At 41.2% G+C, this 20,896-nt stretch overlaps 4 non-coding genes across 4 annotated transcripts; all 4 read left to right on the top strand.

Annotated features, from left to right (window-relative positions):
* The first annotated feature begins 12,224 nt into the window (after positions 1-12,224).
* Positions 12,225-12,296, top strand: TRNAM-CAU (transfer RNA methionine (anticodon CAU)). The gene has a single exon. It is a non-coding gene; the product is annotated as a tRNA-Met (tRNA).
* A 937-nt stretch (positions 12,297-13,233) lies between these two features.
* TRNAM-CAU (transfer RNA methionine (anticodon CAU)) lies at positions 13,234-13,305 on the top strand. The gene has a single exon. It is a non-coding gene; the product is annotated as a tRNA-Met (tRNA).
* Positions 13,306-14,571: 1,266 nt separating this feature from the next.
* Positions 14,572-14,643, top strand: TRNAM-CAU (transfer RNA methionine (anticodon CAU)). Its single transcript has one exon. It is a non-coding gene; the product is annotated as a tRNA-Met (tRNA).
* A 2,967-nt stretch (positions 14,644-17,610) lies between these two features.
* TRNAM-CAU (transfer RNA methionine (anticodon CAU)) lies at positions 17,611-17,682 on the top strand. Its single transcript has one exon. It is a non-coding gene; the product is annotated as a tRNA-Met (tRNA).
* The last annotated feature ends 3,214 nt before the right edge of the window (positions 17,683-20,896 follow it).

Raw genomic sequence — 20,896 nt, 5'->3', positions numbered from 1 at the left:
AGCACAAATGGGTAATAAGTGACTTTTTTATTAGCATGTAGAAATAGAGGCAACAAATCAACTTATCGAATGTTGAAAAAGTTATCAATATATTGACAAGGTCAGTCAAAAGATTACAAATGCATTTCTTAACCCTCTATTGATGCAAACAATAAAGAATATTTTTCCATATATTTTCGGCTGCTTATCAGTTACATAGACGTCGATAAAACCCATTTCCATGAAAGCAGAGTGGCGCAGCGGAAGCGTGCTGGGCCCATAACCCAGAGGTCGATGGATCGAAACCATCCTCTGCTAACACGTTTTTTTTCATCACTCTAAGCTAGGTCATAGTTATAGCAGATTTAAAGGTTAAGTTTGCTGTGTCTTTGCATAGATATTTATTAAAAAGTGCAATGGCATTTGTCGCCATAAACACACAAAATAACCCGGCGTGGGATTAGATCCAGTGGTAAAGCGCGCGTTTAGCATGTGAGAAGTAGTGAGATTGATACCCACATTTTCCAAAGCACAAATGGGTAATGCGTGCCTTGATATTAGCATGTAGAAATAGAGGCAACAAATCAACTTATCGAATGTTGAAAAAGTTATCAATATATTCACAAGGTCAAACAAAAGATTACAAATGCATTTCTTAACCTTCTATTGATGCAAACAATAAAGCATATTTTTCCATATATTTTCGGCTGCTTATCAGTTACATAGACGTCGATAAAACCCATTTCCATGAAAGCAGAGTGGCGCAGCGGAAGCGTGCTGGGCCCATAACCCAGAGGTCGATGGATCGAAACCATCCTCTGCTAACATTTTTTTTCATCACTCTTAGCTAGGTTTTAGTTATCGCAGATCTACAGGTAAAGTTTGCTGTGGCGTTGCATAGACGTTTATTAAAAAATTTAACCCGTAAAAAGAAAGTTTTTCACTATAAATCCTTTATATGCATGGCGGCTAGAGTCCTCTCGTCCTCTGGCTTGAGATGGTTGCCACCTATGGATCAGATGAATGGCTGCCACCATTAAGCAATTGGTAATGAAATATAATTTATTTTTTCCTATAAAGTGTAAAATTTTGGGAAAAAAATTTCACCAAAATACATTGTCACGCACAACGAGTCTGTGTGCAAAATGTCAGCTCGATTGGATCACTGGAAGTGGGTTAAAAAACGACCGAAAGATTTGCATGGTCGTAAGCAAGCAAGCAAGCAAGTGAACTTAATATAAAGGATTTAAAAAGTGCTATGGCATTTGTCGCGATAAACACACAAAACAACCCAGCGAGGGATTCGATCCAGTGGTAAAGCGCGCAATTTAGCATGTGAGAAGTAGTGAGAATGATACCCACATTCTCCAAAGCACAAATGGGTAATGCGTGCCTTGATATTAGCATGTAGAAATAGAGGCAACAAATCAACTTATCGAATGTTGAAAAAGTTATCAATATATTCACAAGGTCAATCAAAAGATTACAAATGAATTTCTTAACCCTCTATTGATGCAAACAATAAAGAATATTTTTCAATATCTTTTCGGCTGCTTATCAGTTACATAGACGTCGATAAATCCCATTTCCATGAAAGCAGAGTGGCGCAGCGGAAGCGTGCTGGGCCCATAACCAAGAGGTCGATGGATCGAAACCAATCTCTGCTAACACTTTTTTTCATCACTCTTAGCTAGGTTTTAGTTATCGCAGATCTACAGGTAAAGTTTGCTGTGGCTTTGCATAGACATTTATTAAAAAATTAACCCGTAAAAACAAAGTTTTTCACTATAAATCCTTTATATGCGTGGCGGCTAGAGTCCTCTGGTCCTCTGGCTGAGATGGCTGCCACCTATGCGTCAGATGAATGGCTGCCACCATTAAGCAATTGGTAATTAAATAAATAAAAACATTTCCTAAAAAGTGTACAATTTTGGAAAAAATTTCACCAAAATACATTGTCACGCACAACGAGTCTGTGTGCAAAATGTCAGCTCGATTGGATCACGGGAAGTGGGTTAAAAAACGACCGATAGATTTGCATGGTCGTAAGCACACAAGCAAGTGAACTTAATATAAAGGATTTAAAAAGTGCTATGGCATTTGTCGCGATAAACACACAAAACAACCCAGCGAGGGATTCGATCCAGTGGTAAAGCACGCGTTTAGAATGTGAGAAGTAGTGAGATTGATACCTACATTCTCCAAAGCACAAATGGGTATTGCGTGCCTTGATATTAGCATGTAGAAATAGAGGCAACAAATCAACTTATCGAATGTTGAAAAAGTTATCAATATATTCACAAGGTCAGTCAAAAGATTACAAATGAATTTCTTAACCCTCTATTGATGCAAGCAATAAAGAATATTTTTCAATATATTTTCGGCTGCTTATCAGTTACATAGACGTCGATAAATCCTATTTCTATGAAAGCAGAGTGGCGCAGCGGAAGCGTGCTGGGCCCATAACCCAGAGGTCGATGGATCGAAACCATCCTCTGCTAACACTTTTTTTCATCACTCTTAGCTAGGTTTTAGTTATCGCAGATCTCCAGGTAAAGTTTGCTGTGGCTTTGCATAGACATTTATTAAAAAATTAACCCGTAAAAACAAAGTTTTTCACTATAAATCCTTTATATGCGTGGCGGCTAGAGTCCTCTGGTCCTCTGGCTGAGATGGCTGCCACCTATGCGTCAGATGAATGGCTGCCACCATTAAGCAATTGGTAATTAAATACATAAAAACAATTCCTAAAAAGTGTAAAATTTTGGAGAAAAAAAATTCACCAAAATACATTGTCACGCATAACGAGTCTGTGTGCAAAATGTCAGCTCGATTGGATCACGGGAAGTGGGTAAAAAACGACCTATAGATTTGCATGGTCGTAAGCAAGCAAGCAAGTGAACTTAACATAAAGGATTTAAAAAGTGCTATGGCATTTGTCGCGATGAACACACAAAACAACCCAGCGAGGGATTCGAGCCAGTGGTAAAGCGCGCTTTTAGCATGTGAGAAGTAGTGAGATTGATACCCACATTCTCCAAAGCACAAATGGCTAATGCGTGCCTTGATATTAGCATGTAGAAATAGAGGCAACAAATCAACTTATCGAATGTTGAAAAAGTTATCAATATATTCACAAGGTCAGTCAAAAGATTACAAATGCATTTCTTAACCCTCTATTGATGCAAACAATACAGAATATTTTTCAATATCTTTTCGGCTGCTTATCAGTTACATAGACGTCGATAAAACCCATTTCCACGAAAGCAGAGTGGCGCAGCGGAAGCTTGCTGGGCCCATAACCAAGAGGTCGATGGATTGAAACCAATCTCTGCTAACACTTTTTTTCATCACTCTTAGCTAGGTTTTAGTTTTAGCAGATTTAAAGGTTAAGTTTGCTGTGGCTTTGCATAGACATTTATTAAAAAGTGCTATGGCATTTGTCGCGATAAACACACAAAATAACCCAGCGAGGGATTCGATCCAGTGGTAAAGCGCGCTTTTAGCATGTGAAAAGTAGTGAGATTGATCCCCACATTCTCCAAAGCACAAATGGGTAATGCGTGCCTTTATATTAGCACTAGCAGAAGTACCCGGCGTTGCCCGGGTGAAAAATATATTTGTTAATAACCTTACATATATACACAGATGGGCTGCTACCCCTGCCCCCCCCCCCCCCAGCCACGATCTTCTCGGCCGCTGTGCAGTAATATGTACGGCCTATAGTGTGGTGGGGTGTCGAGGCCCAGTACCGTGCAGAGCCTCCGGCCTCGCCTAAATTACCCACCCGGCTGAGGCTGGGTACTGGGACCGTTACCCACCCCCCCCCCCCCCCCGTGCTACAATAATAGTTTAATCGCTATAAATGTATTATCTACCGACCCCATAATAGTAATTGCACACATTGGGGTGGGGGGGGGGGGAGTGAAGAGGACGTGAAACTTTGATGAATTTACCTCAGAGTCGCGTGTTAATGCGTGCGCATATTTTTAACGGGAATTAAAAATGGCGTCCACCCCGCAGCGAATGCGTCGCTAGCCGTTGCCAGGGGCAACCGCCGTGGAAAGCCAAACGGACCAATCGTGTCTCGCAAATCCCTCACATTTCGTCCAATGAAACTGCGTATGGTCCGGCGACACACAGACACACACACAGACAGACAGGCAGACAGACAGACAGATTTGCGATTTTATATATATAGACTAGCAGAAGTACCTGGCGTTGCCCCGGTGAAAAATATATTTCTTACTAACCTTACATATATACACAGATGGGCTGCTACCCCTGCCCACCCCCCCCCCCCAGCCACGATCTCCTCGGCCGCTGTGCAGTAATATGTACGGCCTATAGTGTGGTGGGGTGTCGAGGCCTAGTACCGTGCAGAGCCTCTGGCCTCGCCTAAATTGCCCACCCTGCTGAGGCTGGGTATTGGGGCCGTTACCCCCCCCCCCCCCCCCCACGCTACAATAATACTGTCTAATCGCTATAATTTTATTATCTACCGACCCTATAATAGTAATTGCACACATTGGGGTGGGGGGGGAGTGAAGAGGACGTGAAACTTTGATGAATTTACCTCAGAGTCGCGTGTTAATGCGTGCGCATATTTTTAACGGGAATTCAAAATGGCGTCCACCCCGCAGCGAATGCGTCGCTACCCGTTGCCAGGTGCAACCGCCGTGGAAAACCAAACAGACCAATCGTGTCTCGCAAATCTATCACATTTCGTTCAATGAAACTGCGTATGGTCCGGCGACAGACAGACAGACAGATTTGCGATTTTATATATATAGATGTAAAAATAGAAGCAACAAATCAACTTTTCGAATGTTGAAAAAGTAATCAATATATTCACAAGGTCAGTCAAAAGATTACAAATGAATTTTTTAACCCTCGATTGATGCAAACAATAAAGAATATTTTTCAATATCTTTTCGGCTGCTTATCAGTTACATAGACGTCGATAAAACCATTTCCATGAAAGCAGAGTGGCGCAGCGGAATGTGCTGGGCCCATAACCCAGAGGTTGATGGATCGAAACCATCCTCTGCTAACACGTCATTTTTTCATCACTCTTAGCTAGGTTATAGTTATAGCAGATTTAAAGGTTAAGTTTGCTGTGGCTTTGCATAGATATTTATTAAAAAGTGCTATGGCATTTGTCGCCATAAACACACAAAATAACCCGGCGTGGGATTAGATCCAGTGGTAAAGCGTGCGTTTAGCATGTGAGAACTAGTGAGATTGATCCCCACATTCTCCAAAGCACAAATGGCTAATGCGTGCCTTGATATTAGCATGTAGAAATAGAGGCAACAAATCAACTTATCGAATGTTGAAAAAGTTATCAATATATTCACAAGGTCAGTCAAAAGATTACAAATGAATTTCTTAACCCTCGATTGATGCAAACAATAAAGAATATTTTTCAACATCTTTTCGGCTGCTTATCAGTTACATAGACGTCGATGAAGCCTTTAACATGAAAGCAGAGTGGCGCAGCGGAAGCATGCTGGGCCAACAACCCAGAGGTCGATGGATCGAAACCATCTTCTGCTAACCCATTTTTTTCCATCACTCTTAGCTAGGCTTTAGTTATAGCAGATTTAAAGGTTAAGTTTGCTGTGGCTTTGCATAGATATTTATTAAAAAGTGCTATGGCATTTGTCGCCATAAACACACAAAATAACCCGGCGTGAGATTAGATCCAGTGGTAAAGCACGCGTTTAGCATGTGAGAAGTAGTGAGATTGATCCCCACATTCTCCAAAGCACAAATGGGTAATAAGTGACTTTTTTATTAGCATGTAGAAATAGAGGCAACAAATCGACTCATCGAATGTTGAAAAAGTTATCAATATATTCACAAGGTCAATGAAAAGATTACAAATGAATTTCTTAACCCTCTATTGATGCAAACAATAAAGAATATTTTTCAATATCTTTTCGGCTGCTTATCAGTTACATAGACGTCGATAAAACCCATTTCCATGAAAGCAGAGTGGCGCAGCGGAAGCGTGCTTGGCCCATAACCCAGAGGTCGATGGATCGAAACCATCCTCTGCTAACACTTTTTTTCATCACTCTTAGCTAGGTTTTAGTTATCGCAGATCTACAGGTAAAGTTTGCTGTGGCTTTGCATAGACATTTATTAAAAAATTTAACCCGTAAAAACAAAGTTTTTCACTATAAATCCTTTATATGCGTGGCGGCTAGAGTCATCTCGTCCTCTGGCTTGAGATGGCTGCTACCTATGGGTCAGATGAATGGCTGCCACCATTAAGCCATTGTTAATTAAATATAATATATTTTTTCCTAAAAGTGTAAAATTTTGGAAAAAAAATTTCACCAAAATACATTGTCACGCACAACGAGTCTGTGTGCAAAATGTCAGCTCGATTGGATCACGGGAAGTGGGTAAAAAACGACCTATAGATTTGCATGGTCGTAAGCAAGCAAGCAAGTGAACTTAATATAAAGGATTTAAAAAGTGCTATGGCATTTGTCGCGATAAACACACAAAACAACCCAGCGAGGGATTCGATCCAGTGGTAAAGCACGCGTTTAGCATGTGAGAAGTAGTGAGATTGATACCCACATTCTCCAAAGCACAAATGGCTAATGCGTGCCTTGATATTAGCATGTAGAAATAGAGGCAACAAATCAACTTATCGAATGTTGAAAAAGTTATCAATATATTCACAAGGTCAGTCAAAAGATTACAAATGCATTTCTTAACCCTCTATTGATGCAAACAATACAGAATATTTTTAAATATCTTTTCGGCTGCGTATCAGTTACATAGACGTCGATAAAACCCATTTCCACGAAAGCAGAGTGGCGCAGCGGAAGCTTGCTGGGCCCATAACCAAGAGGTCGATGGATTGAAACCAATCTCTGCTAACACTTTTTTCATCACTCTTAGCTAGGTTTTAGTTTTAGCAGATTTAAAGGTTAAGTTTGCTGTGGCTTTGCATAGACATTTATTAAAAAGTGCTATGGCATTTGTCGCGATAAACACACAAAATAACCCAGCGAGGGATTCGATCCAGTGGTAAAGCGCGCTTTTAGCATGTGAAAAGTAGTGAGATTGATCCCCACATTCTCCAAAGCACAAATGGGTAATGCGTGCCTTTATATTAGCACTAGCAGAAGTACCCGGCGTTGCCCGGGTGAAAAATATATTTGTTAATAACCTTACATATATACACAGATGGGCTGCTACCCCTGCCCCCCCCCCCCCCCAGCCACGATCTTCTCGGCCGCTGTGCAGTAATATGTACGGCCTATAGTGTGGTGGGGTGTCGAGGCCCAGTACCGTGCAGAGCCTCCGGCCTCGCCTAAATTACCCACCCGGCTGAGGCTGGGTACTGGGACCGTTACCCACCCCCCCCCCCCCCCGTGCTACAATAATAGTTTAATCGCTATAAATGTATTATCTACCGACCCCATAATAGTAATTGCACACATTGGGGTGGGGGGGGGAGTGAAGAGGACGTGAAACTTTGATGAATTTACCTCAGAGTCGCGTGTTAATGCGTGCGCATATTTTTAACGGGAATTAAAAATGGCGTCCACCCCGCAGCGAATGCGTCGCTAGCCGTTGCCAGGGGCAACCGCCGTGGAAAGCCAAACGGACCAATCGTGTCTCGCAAATCCCTCACATTTCGTCCAATGAAACTGCGTATGGTCCGGCGACACACAGACACACACACAGACAGACAGGCAGACAGACAGACAGATTTGCGATTTTATATATATAGACTAGCAGAAGTACCTGGCGTTGCCCCGGTGAAAAATATATTTCTTACTAACCTTACATATATACACAGATGGGCTGCTACCCCTGCCCCCCCCCCCCCCCCCCCAGCCACGATCTCCTCGGCCGCTGTGCAGTAATATGTACGGCCTATAGTGTGGTGGGGTGTCGAGGCCTAGTACCGTGCAGAGCCTCTGGCCTCGCCTAAATTGCCCACCCTGCTGAGGCTGGGTATTGGGGCCGTTACCCCCCCCCCCCCCCCGCGCTACAATAATACTGTCTAATCGCTATAATTTTATTATCTACCGACCCTATAATAGTAATTGCACACATTGGGGTGGGGGGGGAGTGAAGAGGACGTGAAACTTTGATGAATTTACCTCAGAGTCGCGTGTTAATGCGTGCGCATATTTTTAACGGGAATTCAAAATGGCGTCCACCCCGCAGCGAATGCGTCGCTACCCGTTGCCAGGTGCAACCGCCGTGGAAAACCAAACAGACCAATCGTGTCTCGCAAATCTATCACATTTCGTTCAATGAAACTGCGTATGGTCCGGCGACAGACAGACAGACAGATTTGCGATTTTATATATATAGATGTAGAAATAGAAGCAACAAATCAACTCATCGAATGTTGAAAAAGTAATCAATATATTCACAAGGTCAGTCAAAAGATTACAAATGAATTTTTTAACCCTCGATTGATGCAAACAATAAAGAATATTTTTCAATATCTTTTCGGCTGCTTATCAGTTACATAGACGTCGATAAAACCATTTCCATGAAAGCAGAGTGGCGCAGCGGAATGTGCTGGGCCCATAACCCAGAGGTTGATGGATCGAAACCATCCTCTGCTAACACGTTTTTTTTTCATCACTCTTAGCTAGGTTATAGTTATAGCAGATTTAAAGGTTAAGTTTGCTGTGGCTTTGCATAGATATTTATTAAAAAGTGCTATGGCATTTGTCGCCATAAACACACAAAATAACCCGGCGTGGGATTAGATCCAGTGGTAAAGCGTGCGTTTAGCATGTGAGAAGTAGTGAGATTGATCCCCACATTCTCCAAAGCACAAATGGCTAATGCGTGCCTTGATATTAGCATGTAGAAATAGAGGCAACAAATCAACTTATCGAATGTTGAAAAAGTTATCAATATATTCACAAGGTCAGTCAAAAGATTACAAATGAATTTCTTAACCCTCGATTGATGCAAACAATAAAGAATATTTTTCAACATCTTTTCGGCTGCTTATCAGTTACATAGACGTCGATGAAGCCTTTAACATGAAAGCAGAGTGGCGCAGCGGAAGCATGCTGGGCCAACAACCCAGAGGTCGATGGATCGAAACCATCTTCTGCTAACCCATTTTTTTCCATCACTCTTAGCTAGGCTTTAGTTATAGCAGATTTAAAGGTTAAGTTTGCTGTGGCTTTGCATAGATATTTATTAAAAAGTGCTATGGCATTTGTCGCCATAAACACACAAAATAACCCGGCGTGAGATTAGATCCAGTGGTAAAGCACGCGTTTAGCATGTGAGAAGTAGTGAGATTGATCCCCACATTCTCCAAAGCACAAATGGGTAATAAGTGACTTTTTTATTAGCATGTAGAAATAGAGGCAACAAATCGACTCATCGAATGTTGAAAAAGTTATCAATATATTCACAAGGTCAATGAAAAGATTACAAATGAATTTCTTAACCCTCTATTGATGCAAACAATAAAGAATATTTTTCAATATCTTTTCGGCTGCTTATCAGTTACATAGACGTCGATAAAACCCATTTCCATGAAAGCAGAGTGGCGCAGCGGAAGCGTGCTGGGCCCATAACCCAGAGGTCGATGGATCGAAACCATCCTCTGCTAACACTTTTTTTCATCACTCTTAGCTAGGTTTTAGTTATCGCAGATCTACAGGTAAAGTTTGCTGTGGCTTTGCATAGACATTTATTAAAAAATTTAACCCGTAAAAACAAAGTTTTTCACTATAAATCCTTTATATGCGTGGCGGCTAGAGTCATCTCGTCCTCTGGCTTGAGATGGCTGCTACCTATGGGTCAGATGAATGGCTGCCACCATTAAGCAATTGTTAATTAAATATAATATATTTTTTCCTAAAAGTGTAAAATTTTGGAAAAAAAATTTCACCAAAATACATTGTCACGCACAACGAGTCTGTGTGCAAAATGTCAGCTCGATTGGATCACGGGAAGTGGGTAAAAAACGACCGATAGATTTGCATGGTCGTAAGCAAGCAAGCAAGTGAACTTAATATAAAGGATTTAAAAAGTGCTATGGCATTTGTCGCGATAAACACACAAAACAACCCAGCGAGGGATTCGATCCAGTGGTAAAGCACGCGTTTAGCATGTGAGAAGTAGTGAGATTGATACCCACATTCTCCAAAGCACAAATGGCTAATGCGTGCCTTGATATTAGCATGTAGAAATAGAGGCAACAAATCAACTTATCGAATGTTGAAAAAGTTATCAATATATTCACAAGGTCAAACAAAAGATTACAAATGAATTTCTTAACCCTCTATTGATGCAAACAATAAAGAATATTTTTCAATATCTTTTCGGCTGCTTATCAGTTACATAGACGTCGATAAAGCATATTTCCATGAAAGCAGAGTGGTGCAGCGGAAGCGTGCTGGGCCCATAACCCAGAGGTCGATGGATCGAAACCATCCTCTGCTAACACTTTTTTTCATCACTCTTAGCTAGGTTTTAGTTATCGCATATCTACAGGTAAAGTTTGCTGTGGCTTTGCATAGACGTTTATTAAAAAGTGCTATGGCATTTGTCGCGATAAACACACAAAATAACCTAGCGAGGGATTCGATCCAGTGGTAAAGCGCGCTTTTAGCATGTGAGAAGTAGTGAGATTGATCCCCACATTTTCCAAAGCACAAATGGGTAATGCGTGCCTTGATATTTGCATGTAGAAATAGAGGCAACAAATCAACTTATCGAATGTTGAAAAAGTTATCAATATAGTCACAAGGTAAAACAAAAGATTACAAATGCATTTCTTAACCCTCTATTGATGCAAACAATAAAGAATATTTTTCCATATATTTTCGGCTGCTTATCAGTTACATAGACGTCGATGAAACCATTTTCATGAAAGCAGAGTGGCGCAGCGGAAGCGTGCTGGGCCCATAACCCAGAGGTCGATGGATCGAAACCATCCTCTGCTAACACGTTTTTTTTCATCACTTTTAGCTAGGTCATAGTTCTAGCAGATTTAAAGGTTAAGTTTGCTGTGGCTTTGCATAGATATTTATTAAAAAGTGCAATGGCATTTGTCGCCATAAACACACAAAATAACCCAGCGTGGGATTAGATCCAGTGGTAAAGCACGCGTTTAGCATGTGAGAAGTAGTGAGATTGATACCCACATTCTCCAAAGCACAAATGGCTAATGCGTGCCTTGATATTAGCATGTAGAAATAGAGGCAACAAATCAACTTATCGAATGTTTAAAAAGTTATCAATATATTCACAAGGTCAAACAAAAGATTACCAATGCATTTCTTAACCCTCTATTGATGCAAACAATAAAGATTATTTTTCCATATATTTTCGGCTGCTTATCAGTTACATAGACGTCGATAAAACCCATTTCCATGAAAGCAGAGTGGCGCAGCGGAAGCGTGCTGGGCCCATAACCCAGAGGTCGATGGATCGAAACCATCCTCTGCTAACACTTTTTTTCATCACTCTTAGCTAGGTTTAGTTATCGCAGATCTACAGGTAAAGTTTGCTGTGGCTTTGCATAGACATTTATTAAAAAATTGTAACCCGTAAAAACAAAGTTTTTCACTATAAATCCTTTATATGCGTGGCGGCTAGAGTCCTCTCGTCCTCTGGCTTGAGATGGTTGCCACTTATGGATCAGATGAATGGCTGCCACCATTAAGCAATTGGTAATGAAATATAATTTATTTTTTCCTATAAAGTGTAAAATTTTGGAGAAAAAAAATTTCACCAAAATACATTGTCACGCACAACGAGTCTGTGTGCAAAATGTCAGCTCGATTGGATCACGGGAAGTGGGTTAAAAAACGACCGAAAGATTTGCATGGTCGTAAGCAAGCAAGCAAGTAAGTGAACTTAATATAAAGGATTTAAAAAGTGCTATGGCATTTGTTGCGATAAACACACAAAACAACCCAGCGAGGGATTCGATCCAGTGGTAAAGCGCGCATTTAGCATGTGAGAAGTAGTGAGATTGATCCCCACATTTTCCAAAGCACAAATGGGTAATAAGTGACTTTTTTATTAGCATGTAGAAATAGAGGCAACAAATCAACTCATCGAATGTTTAAAAAGTTAACAATATATTCACAAGGTCAAACAAAAGATTACAAATGAATTTCTTAACCCTCTATTGATGCAAACAATAAAGAATATTTTTCCATATATTTTCGGCTGCTTATCAGTTACATAGACGTCGATGAAACCATTTTCATGAAAGCAGAGTGGCGCAGCGGAAGCGTGCTGGGCCCATAACCCAGAGGTCGATGGCTCGAATCCATCCTCTGCTAACACGTTTTTTTTCATCACTCTAAGCTAGGTTATAGTTATAGCAGATTTAAAGGTTAAGTTTGCTGTGGCTTTGCATAGATATTTATTAAAAAGTGCAATGGCATTTGTCGCCATAAACACACAAAATAACCCGGCGTGGGATTAGATCCAGTGGTAAAGCGCGCGTTTAGCATGTGAGAAGTAGTGAGATTGATACCCACATTCTCCAAAGCACAAATGGGTAATGCGTGCCTTGATATTAGCATGTAGAAATAGAGGCAACAAATCAACTTATCGAATGTTGAAAAAGTTATCAATATATTCACAAGGTCAGTGAAAAGATTACAAATGAATTTCTTAACCCTCTATTGATGCAAACAATAAAGAATATTTTTCAATATCTTTTCGGCTGCTTATCAGTTACATATACGTCGATAAAACCCATTTCCATGAAAGCAGAGTGGCGCAGCAGAAGTGTGGTGGGCCCATAACCCAGAGATCGATGGATCGAAACCAATCTCTGCTAACGCTTTTTTTCAACACTCTTAGCTAGGTTTTAGTTATCGCAGATCTACAGGTAAAGTTTGCTGTGGCTTTGCATAGACATTTATTAAAAAGTGCTATGGCATTTGTCGCGATAAACACACAAAATAACCCAGCGAGGGATTCGATCCAGTGGTAAAGCGCGCTTTTAGCATTTGAGAAGTAGTGAGATTGATCCCCACATTTTCCAAAGCACAAATGGGTAATGCGTGCCTTGATATTAGCATGTAGAAATAGAGGCAACAAATCAGCTCGTCGAATGTTTAAAAAGTTAACAATATATTCACAAGGTCAAACAAAAGATTACAAATGAATTTCTTAACCCTCTATTGATGCAAACAATAAAGAATATTTTTCCATATATTTTCGGCTGCTTATAAGTTACATAGACGTCGATGAAAACATTTTCATGAAAGCAGAGTGGCGCAGCGGAAGCGTGCTGGGCCCATAACCCAGAGGTCGATGGATCGAAACCATCCTCTGCTAACACGTTTTTTTTCATCACTCTTAGCTAGGTCATAGTTATAGCAAATTTAAAGGTTAAGTTTGCTGTGGCTTTGCATAGATATTTATTAAAAAGTGCAATGGCATTTGTCGCCATAAACACACAAAATAACCCGGCGTGGGATTAGATCCAGTGGTAAAGCGCGCGTTTAGCATGTGAAAAGTAGTGAGATTGATACCCACATTTTCCAAAGCACAAATGGGTAATGCGTGCCTTGATATTAGCATGTAGAAATAGAGGCAACAAATCAACTTATCGAATGTTGAAAAAGTTATCAATATATTCACAAGGTCAGTCAAAAGATTACAAATGAATTTCTTAACCCTCTATTGATGCAAACAATAAAGAATATTTTTCAATATATTTCCGGCTGCTTATCAGTTACATAGACGTCGATAAATCCCATTTCCATGAAAGCAGAGTGGCGCAGCGGAAGCGTGCTGGGCCCATAACCCAGAGGTCGATGGATTGAAACCATCCTCTGCTAACACTTTTTTTCATCACTCTTAGCTAGGTTTTAGTTATCGCAGATCTACAGGTAAAGTTTGCTGTGGCTTTGCATAGACATTTATTAAAAAATTAACCAGTAAAAACAAAGTTTTTCACTATAAATCCTTTATATGCGTGGCGGCTAGAGTCCTCTGGTCCTCTGGCTGAGATGGCTGTCACCTATGCGTCAGATGAATGGCTGCCACCATTAAGCAATTGGTAATTAAATAAAAAAAAAATTCCTAAAAAGTGTAAAATTTTGGAAAAAAAAATTCATCAAAATACATTGTCACGCATAACGAGTCTGTGTGCAAAATGTCAGCTCGATTGGATCACGGGAAGTGGGTAAAAAACGACCGATAGATTTGCATGGTCGTAAGCAAGCAAGCAAGTGAACTTAATATAAAGGATTTAAAAAGTGCTATGGCATTTGTCGCGATAAACACACAAAACAACCCAGCGAGGGATTCGAGCCAGTGGTAAAGCGCGCTTTTAGCATGTGAGAAGTAGTGAGATTGATACCCACATTCTCCAAAGCACAAATGGCTAATGCGTGCATTGATATTAGCATGTAGAAATAGAGGCAACAAATCAACTCGTCGAATGTTTAAAAAGTTAACAATATATTCACAAGGTCAAACAAAAGATTACAAATGAATGTCTTAACCCTCTATTGATGCAAACAATAAAGAATATTTTTCCATATATTTTCGGCTGCTTATCAGTTACATAGACGTCGATGAAACTATTTTCGTGAAAGCAGAGTGGCGCAGCGGAAGCGTGCTGGGCCCATAACCCAGAGGTCGATGGATCGAAACCATCCTCTGCTAGCACTTTTTTTCATCACTCTTAGCTAGGTTTTAGTTATCGCAGATCTACAGGTAAAGTTTGCTGTGGCTTTGCATAGACATTTATTAAAAAATTAACCCGTAAAAACAAAGTTTTTCACTATAAATCCTTTATATGCGTGGCGGCTAGAGTCCTCTGGTCCTCTGGCTGAGATGGCTGTCACCTATGCGTCAGATGAATGGCTTCCACCATTAAGCAATTGGTAATTAAATTTAAAAAAAAATCCTAAAAGTGTAAAATTTTTGAAAAAAAAATTCATCAAAATACATTGTCACGCATAACGAGTCTGTGTGCAAAATGTCAGCTCGATTGGATCACGGGAAGTGGGTAAAAAACGACCGATAGATTTGCATGGTCGTAAGCAAGCAAGCAAGTGAACTTAATATAAAGGATTTAAAAAGTGCTATGGCATTTGTCGCGATAAACACACAAAACAACCCAGCGAGGGATTCGATCCAGTGGTAAAGCACGCGTTTAGCATGTGAGAAGTAGTGAGATTGATACCCACATTCTCCAAAGCACAAATGGCTAATGCGTGCCTTGATATTAGCATGTAGAAATAGAGGCAACAAATCAACTTATCGAATGTTGAAAAAGTTATCAATATATTCACAAGGTCAGTCAAAAGATTACAAATGCATTTCTTAACCCTCTATTGATGCAAACAATACAGAATATTTTTCAATATATTTTCGGCTGCTTATCAGTTACATAGACGTCGATAAAACCCATTTCCACGAAAGCAGAGTGGCGCAGCGGAAGCGTGCTGGGCCCATAACCAAGAGGTCGATGGATTGAAACCAATCTCTGCTAACACTTTTTTTCATCACTCTTAGCTAGGTTTTAGTTTTAGCAGATTTAAAGGTTAAGTTTGCTGTGGCTTTGCATAGACATTTATTAAAAAGTGTTATGGCATTTGTCGCGATCAACACACAAAATAACCCAGCGAGGGATTCGATCCAGTGGTAAAGCGCGCTTTTAGCATGTGAAAAGTTGTGAGATTGATCCCTACATTCTCCAAAGCACAAATGGGTAATGCGTGCCTTTATATTAGCACTAGCAGAAGTACCCGGCGTTGCCCGGGTGAAAAATATATTTGTTAATAACCTTACATATATACACAGATGGGCTGCTACCCCTGCCCCCCCCCCCAGCCACGATCTCCTCGGCCGCTGTGCAGTAATATGTACGGCCTATAGTGTGGTGGGGTGTCGAGGCCCAGTACCGTGCAGAGCCTCCGGCCTCGCCTAAATTGCCCACACGGCTGAGGCTGGGTACTGGGGCCGTTACCCTCCCCCCCCCCGCGCTACAATAATACTGTCTAATCGCTATAATTTTATTATCTACCGACCCTATAATAGTAATTGCACACATTGGGGGTGGGGGGGGAGTGAAGAGGACGTGAAACTTTGATGAATTTACTTCAGAGTCGCGTGTTAATGCGTGCGCATATTTTTAACGGGAATTAAAAATGGCGTCCACCCCGCAGCGAATGCGTCGCTAGCCGTTGCCAGGAGCAACCACCGTGGAAAGCCAAACGGACCAATCGTGTCTCGCAAATCCCTCACATTTCGTCCAATGAAACTGCGTATGGTCCGGCGACACACAGACACACACACAGACAGACAGGCAGACAGACAGACAGATTTGCGATTTAATATATATAGACTAGCAGAAGTACCCGGCGTTGCCCCGGTGAAAAATATATTTCTTACTAACCTTACATATATACACAGATGGGCTGCTACCCCTGCCCCCCCCCCCCCAGCCATGATCTCCTCGGCCGCTGTGCAGTAATATGTACGGCCTATAGTGTGGTGGGGTGTCGAGGCCTAGTACCGTGCAGAGCCTCCGGCCTCGCCTAAATTGCCCTCCCTGCTGAGGCTGGGTACTGGGGCCGTTACCCCCCCCCCCCCGCGCTACAATAATACTGTCTAATCGCTATAATTTTATTATCTACCGACCCTATAATAGTAATTGCACACATTGGGGTGGGGGGGGGGAGTGAAAAGGACGTGAAACTTTGATGAATTTACCTCAGAGTCGCGTGTTAATGCGTGCGCATAATTTTAACGGGAATTAAAAATGGCGTCCACCCCGCAGCGAATGCGTCGCTACCCGTTGCCAGGGGCAACCGCCGTGGAAAACCAAACAGACCAATCGTGTCTCGCAAATCCATCACATTTCGTTCAATGAAACTGCGTATGGTCCGGCGACAGACAGACAGACAGATTTGCGATTTTATATATATAGATGTAGAAATAGAAGCAAAAAATCAACTTATCGAATGTTGAAAAAGTAATCAATATATTCACAAGGTCAGTCAAAAGATTACAAATGAATTTTTTAACCCTCGATTGATGCAAACAATAAAGAATATTTTTCAATATCTTTTCGGCTGCTTATCAGTTACATAGACGTCGATAAAACCATTTCCATGAAAGCAGAGTGGCGCAGCGGAAGCTTGCTGGGCCCATAACCCAGAGGTCGATGGATCGAAACCATCCTCTGCTAACACGTTTTTTTTCATCACTCTTAGCTAGGTCATAGTTATAGCAGATTTAAAGGTTAAGTTTGCTGTGGCTTTGCATAGATATTTATTAAAAAGTGCAATAACATTTGTCGCCATAAACACACAAAATAACCCAGCGTGGGATTAGATCCAGTGGTAAAGCGCGCGTTTAGCATGTGATAAGTAGTGAGATTGATACCCACATTTTCCAAAGCACAAAAGGGTAATGCGTGCCTTGATATTAGCATGTAGAAATAGAGGCAACAAATCAACTTATCGAATGTTGAAAAAGTTATCAATATATTCACAAGGTCAAACAAAAGATTACAAATGCATTTCTTAACCCTCTATTGATGCAAACAATAAAGAATATTTTTCCATATATTTTCGGCTGCTTATCAGTTACATAGACGTCGATAAAACCCATTTCCATGAAAGCAGAGTGGCGCAGCGGAAGCGTGCTGGGCCCATAACCCAGAGGTCGATGGATCGAAACCGTCCTCTGCTAACACTTTTTTTCATCACTCTTAGCTAGGTTTTAGTTATCGCAGATCTACAGGTAAAGTTTGCTGTGGCTTTGCATAGACATTTATTAAAAAGTGCTATGGCATTTGTCGCGATAAACACACAAAATAACCCAGCGAGGGATTCGATCCAGTGGTAAAGCGCGCTTTTAGCATGTGAGAAGTAGTGAGATTGATCCCCACATTTTCCAAAGCACAAATGGGTAATAAGTGACTTTTTTTATTAGCATGTAGAAATAGAGGCAACAAATCAACTCATCGAATGTTTAAAAAGTTAACAATATATTCACAAGGTCAAACAAAAGATTACAAATGAATTGCTTAACCCTCTATTGATGCAAACAATAAAGAATATTTTTCCATATATTTTCGGCTGCTTATAAGTTACATAGACGTCGATGAAACCATTTTCATGAAAGCAGAGTGGCGCAGCGGAAGCATGCTGGGCCCATAACCCAGAGGTCGATGGATCGAAACCATCCTCTGCGAACACGTTTTTTTTCATCACTCTTAGCTAGGTCATAGTTACAGCAGATTTAAAGGTTAAGTTTGCTGTGGCTTTGCATAGATATTTATTAAAAAGTGCAATGGCATTTGTCGCCATTAACACACAAAATAACCCGGCGTGGGATTAGATCCAGTGGTAAAGCGCGCGTTTAGCATGTGAGAAGTAGTGAGATTGATACCCACATTTTCCAAAGCACAAATGGGTAATAAGTGACTTTTTTTATTAGCATGTAGAAATAGAGGCAACAAATCAACTCATCGAATGTTTAAAAAGTTAACAATATATTCACAAGGTCAAACAAAAGATTACAAATGAATTTCTTAACCCTCTATTGATGCAAACAATAAAGAATATTTTTCCATATATTTTCGGCTGCTTATCAGTTACATAGACGTCGATAAAACCCTTTTCCATGAAAGCAGAGTGGCGCAGCGGAAGCTTGCTGGGCCCATAACCCAGAGGTCGATGGATCGAAACCATTCTCTGCTAACACTTTTTTTCATCACTCTTAGCTAGGTTTTAGTTATCGCAGATCTACAGGTAAAGTTTGCTGTGGCTTTGCATAGACATTTATTAAAAAATTTAACCCGTAAAAACAAAGTTTTTCACTATAAATCCTTTATATGCGTGGCGGCTAGAGTCCTCTCGTCCTCTGGCTTGAGATGGTTGCCACCTATGGATCAGATGAATGGCTGCCACCATTAAGCAATTGGTAATGAAATATAATCTATTTTTTCCTATAAAGTGTAAAATTTTGGAAAAAAAATTTCACCAAAATACATTGTCACGCACAACGAGTCTGTGTGCAAAATGTCAGCTCGATTGGATCCCGGGAAGTGGGTTAAAAAACGACCGAAAGATTTGCATGGTCGTAAGCAAGCAAGCAAGCAAGTGAACTTAATATAAAGGATTTAAAAAGTGCTATGGCATTTGTTGCGATAAACACACAAAACAACCCAGCGAGGGATTCGATCCAGTGGTAAAGCGCGCTTTTAGCATGTGAGAAGTAGTGAGATTGATCCCCACATTTTCCAAAGCACAAATGGGTAATAAGTGACTTTTTTATTAGCATGTAGAAATAGAGGTAACAAATCAACTCGTCGAATGTTTAAAAAGTTAACAATATATTCACAAGGTCAAACAAAAGATTACAAATGAATTTCTTAACCCTCTATTGATGCAAACAATAAAGACTATTTTTACATATATTTTCGGCTGCTTATCAGTTACATAGACGTCGATAAAACCATTTCATGAAAGCAGATTGGTGCATCGGAAGCGTGTTGGGCCCATAACCCAGAGGTCGATGGATCGAAACCATCCTCTGCTAACACGTTTTTTTCTTCACTCTTAGATAGATAGATCGTTTATTGTCATTGTCACCAGTACAACGAAATTTAAAATGCTCATCAGTCAGGGCATCATTCATAAATTTAAATTAAATAAAACAAGAAAATAAAAATGAAAAATTAAATGAAAGATTATCAATTTATACTATATATAAAAAACAGCCCAAGTATACCCACATACCCACATAAGGTTACATTTTGTCATTGCACATCTCTATTTCACAGTCAATTGAAAATACTATTACTTAATAATTAATTAGCATTATTGAGTGTGGTGATCGCTGTAGGATAAAAGCTCTGTTTGAATCTGTTTGTCCTTGTTTTGACTGATCTGAATCGTCTGCCTGATAGCAACAGCTCAAACAGTGAGTGTCCAGGGTGAGAAGAGTCCTTTATAATGTTCTGTGCTTTTTTGATGCAACGTGAACTGTGTAGTTCTTCCAGTGTGGGGAGATGGCAGCCGGCGATCTTTTGGGCTGTGTTGATGACCCTCTGGAGCGCTTTCCTCTGAGCCACTGTGCAGCTGGTGTACCATACACAGATGCAGCATGTGAGAATGCTCTCGATGGAGGCTCGGTAGAAGGACACCAGCAGTTTCTGTGTGATGGTATTATTCCTGAGAATTCTCAGGAAGTAAAGTCTCTGCTGGGCCTTTTTCAGAAGCTCAGTGCTGTTGGCGCTCCAGGTCAGGCCCTCCCCAATGTGGACTCCCAGGAAGCAGAAGTCTGCCACCCTCTCCACACAGTCCCCGCTGATGATTAGTGGTGGATTGTCCGTTTTCTTTCTCCTGTAGTCTATTATGAGCTCCTTGGTCTTTGCGGTGTTAAGGAGCAGGTTGTTACCCCTGCAGTATGCTGTCAGCCGCTCCACCTCGTCCCTGTAGGCAGACTCATCCCCCCCAGAGATGAACCCCACCACTGTGGTGTCATCAGCAAACTTCACAATGGTGTTGCTATGGTGGACGGCGGCACAGTCATGTGTGTAGAGGGAGTAGAGCAGGGGGCTCAGTACACAGCCCTGGGGCGAGCCGGTACTGAGGCTGAGGGCTGTGGATGTATGACGGCCCACTCTGACCCTCTGTCTGCGGCCCGAGAGGAAACTATGTATCCACATGCAGGTGGAATGTGGAATCCCCAGGTCGCCCAGTTTTTCCACCAGTTTGTGTGGGAGGATGGTGTTGAACGCAGAACTGTAATCCACGAAGAGCATCCGCACATAGCTCCCCTGCTGCTCCAGGTGTGACAGTGCAGCATGTAGTGCTGTGGCCACGGCGTCCTCCGTGGATCGGTTCGCTCTGTAGGCAAACTGGTGGGGGTCAAGGTTTCGGGGCAAGCTTCCTAT

This window comes from Lampetra planeri, chromosome 16 (assembly GCF_965212315.1).
Source record: "Lampetra planeri chromosome 16, kcLamPlan1.2.h2, whole genome shotgun sequence".
NCBI lineage: Eukaryota > Metazoa > Chordata > Hyperoartia > Petromyzontiformes > Petromyzontidae > Lampetra > Lampetra planeri.
Note: the sequence above shows the minus strand (reverse complement) of the source record. Positions and strands in the feature narration are given on the sequence as shown.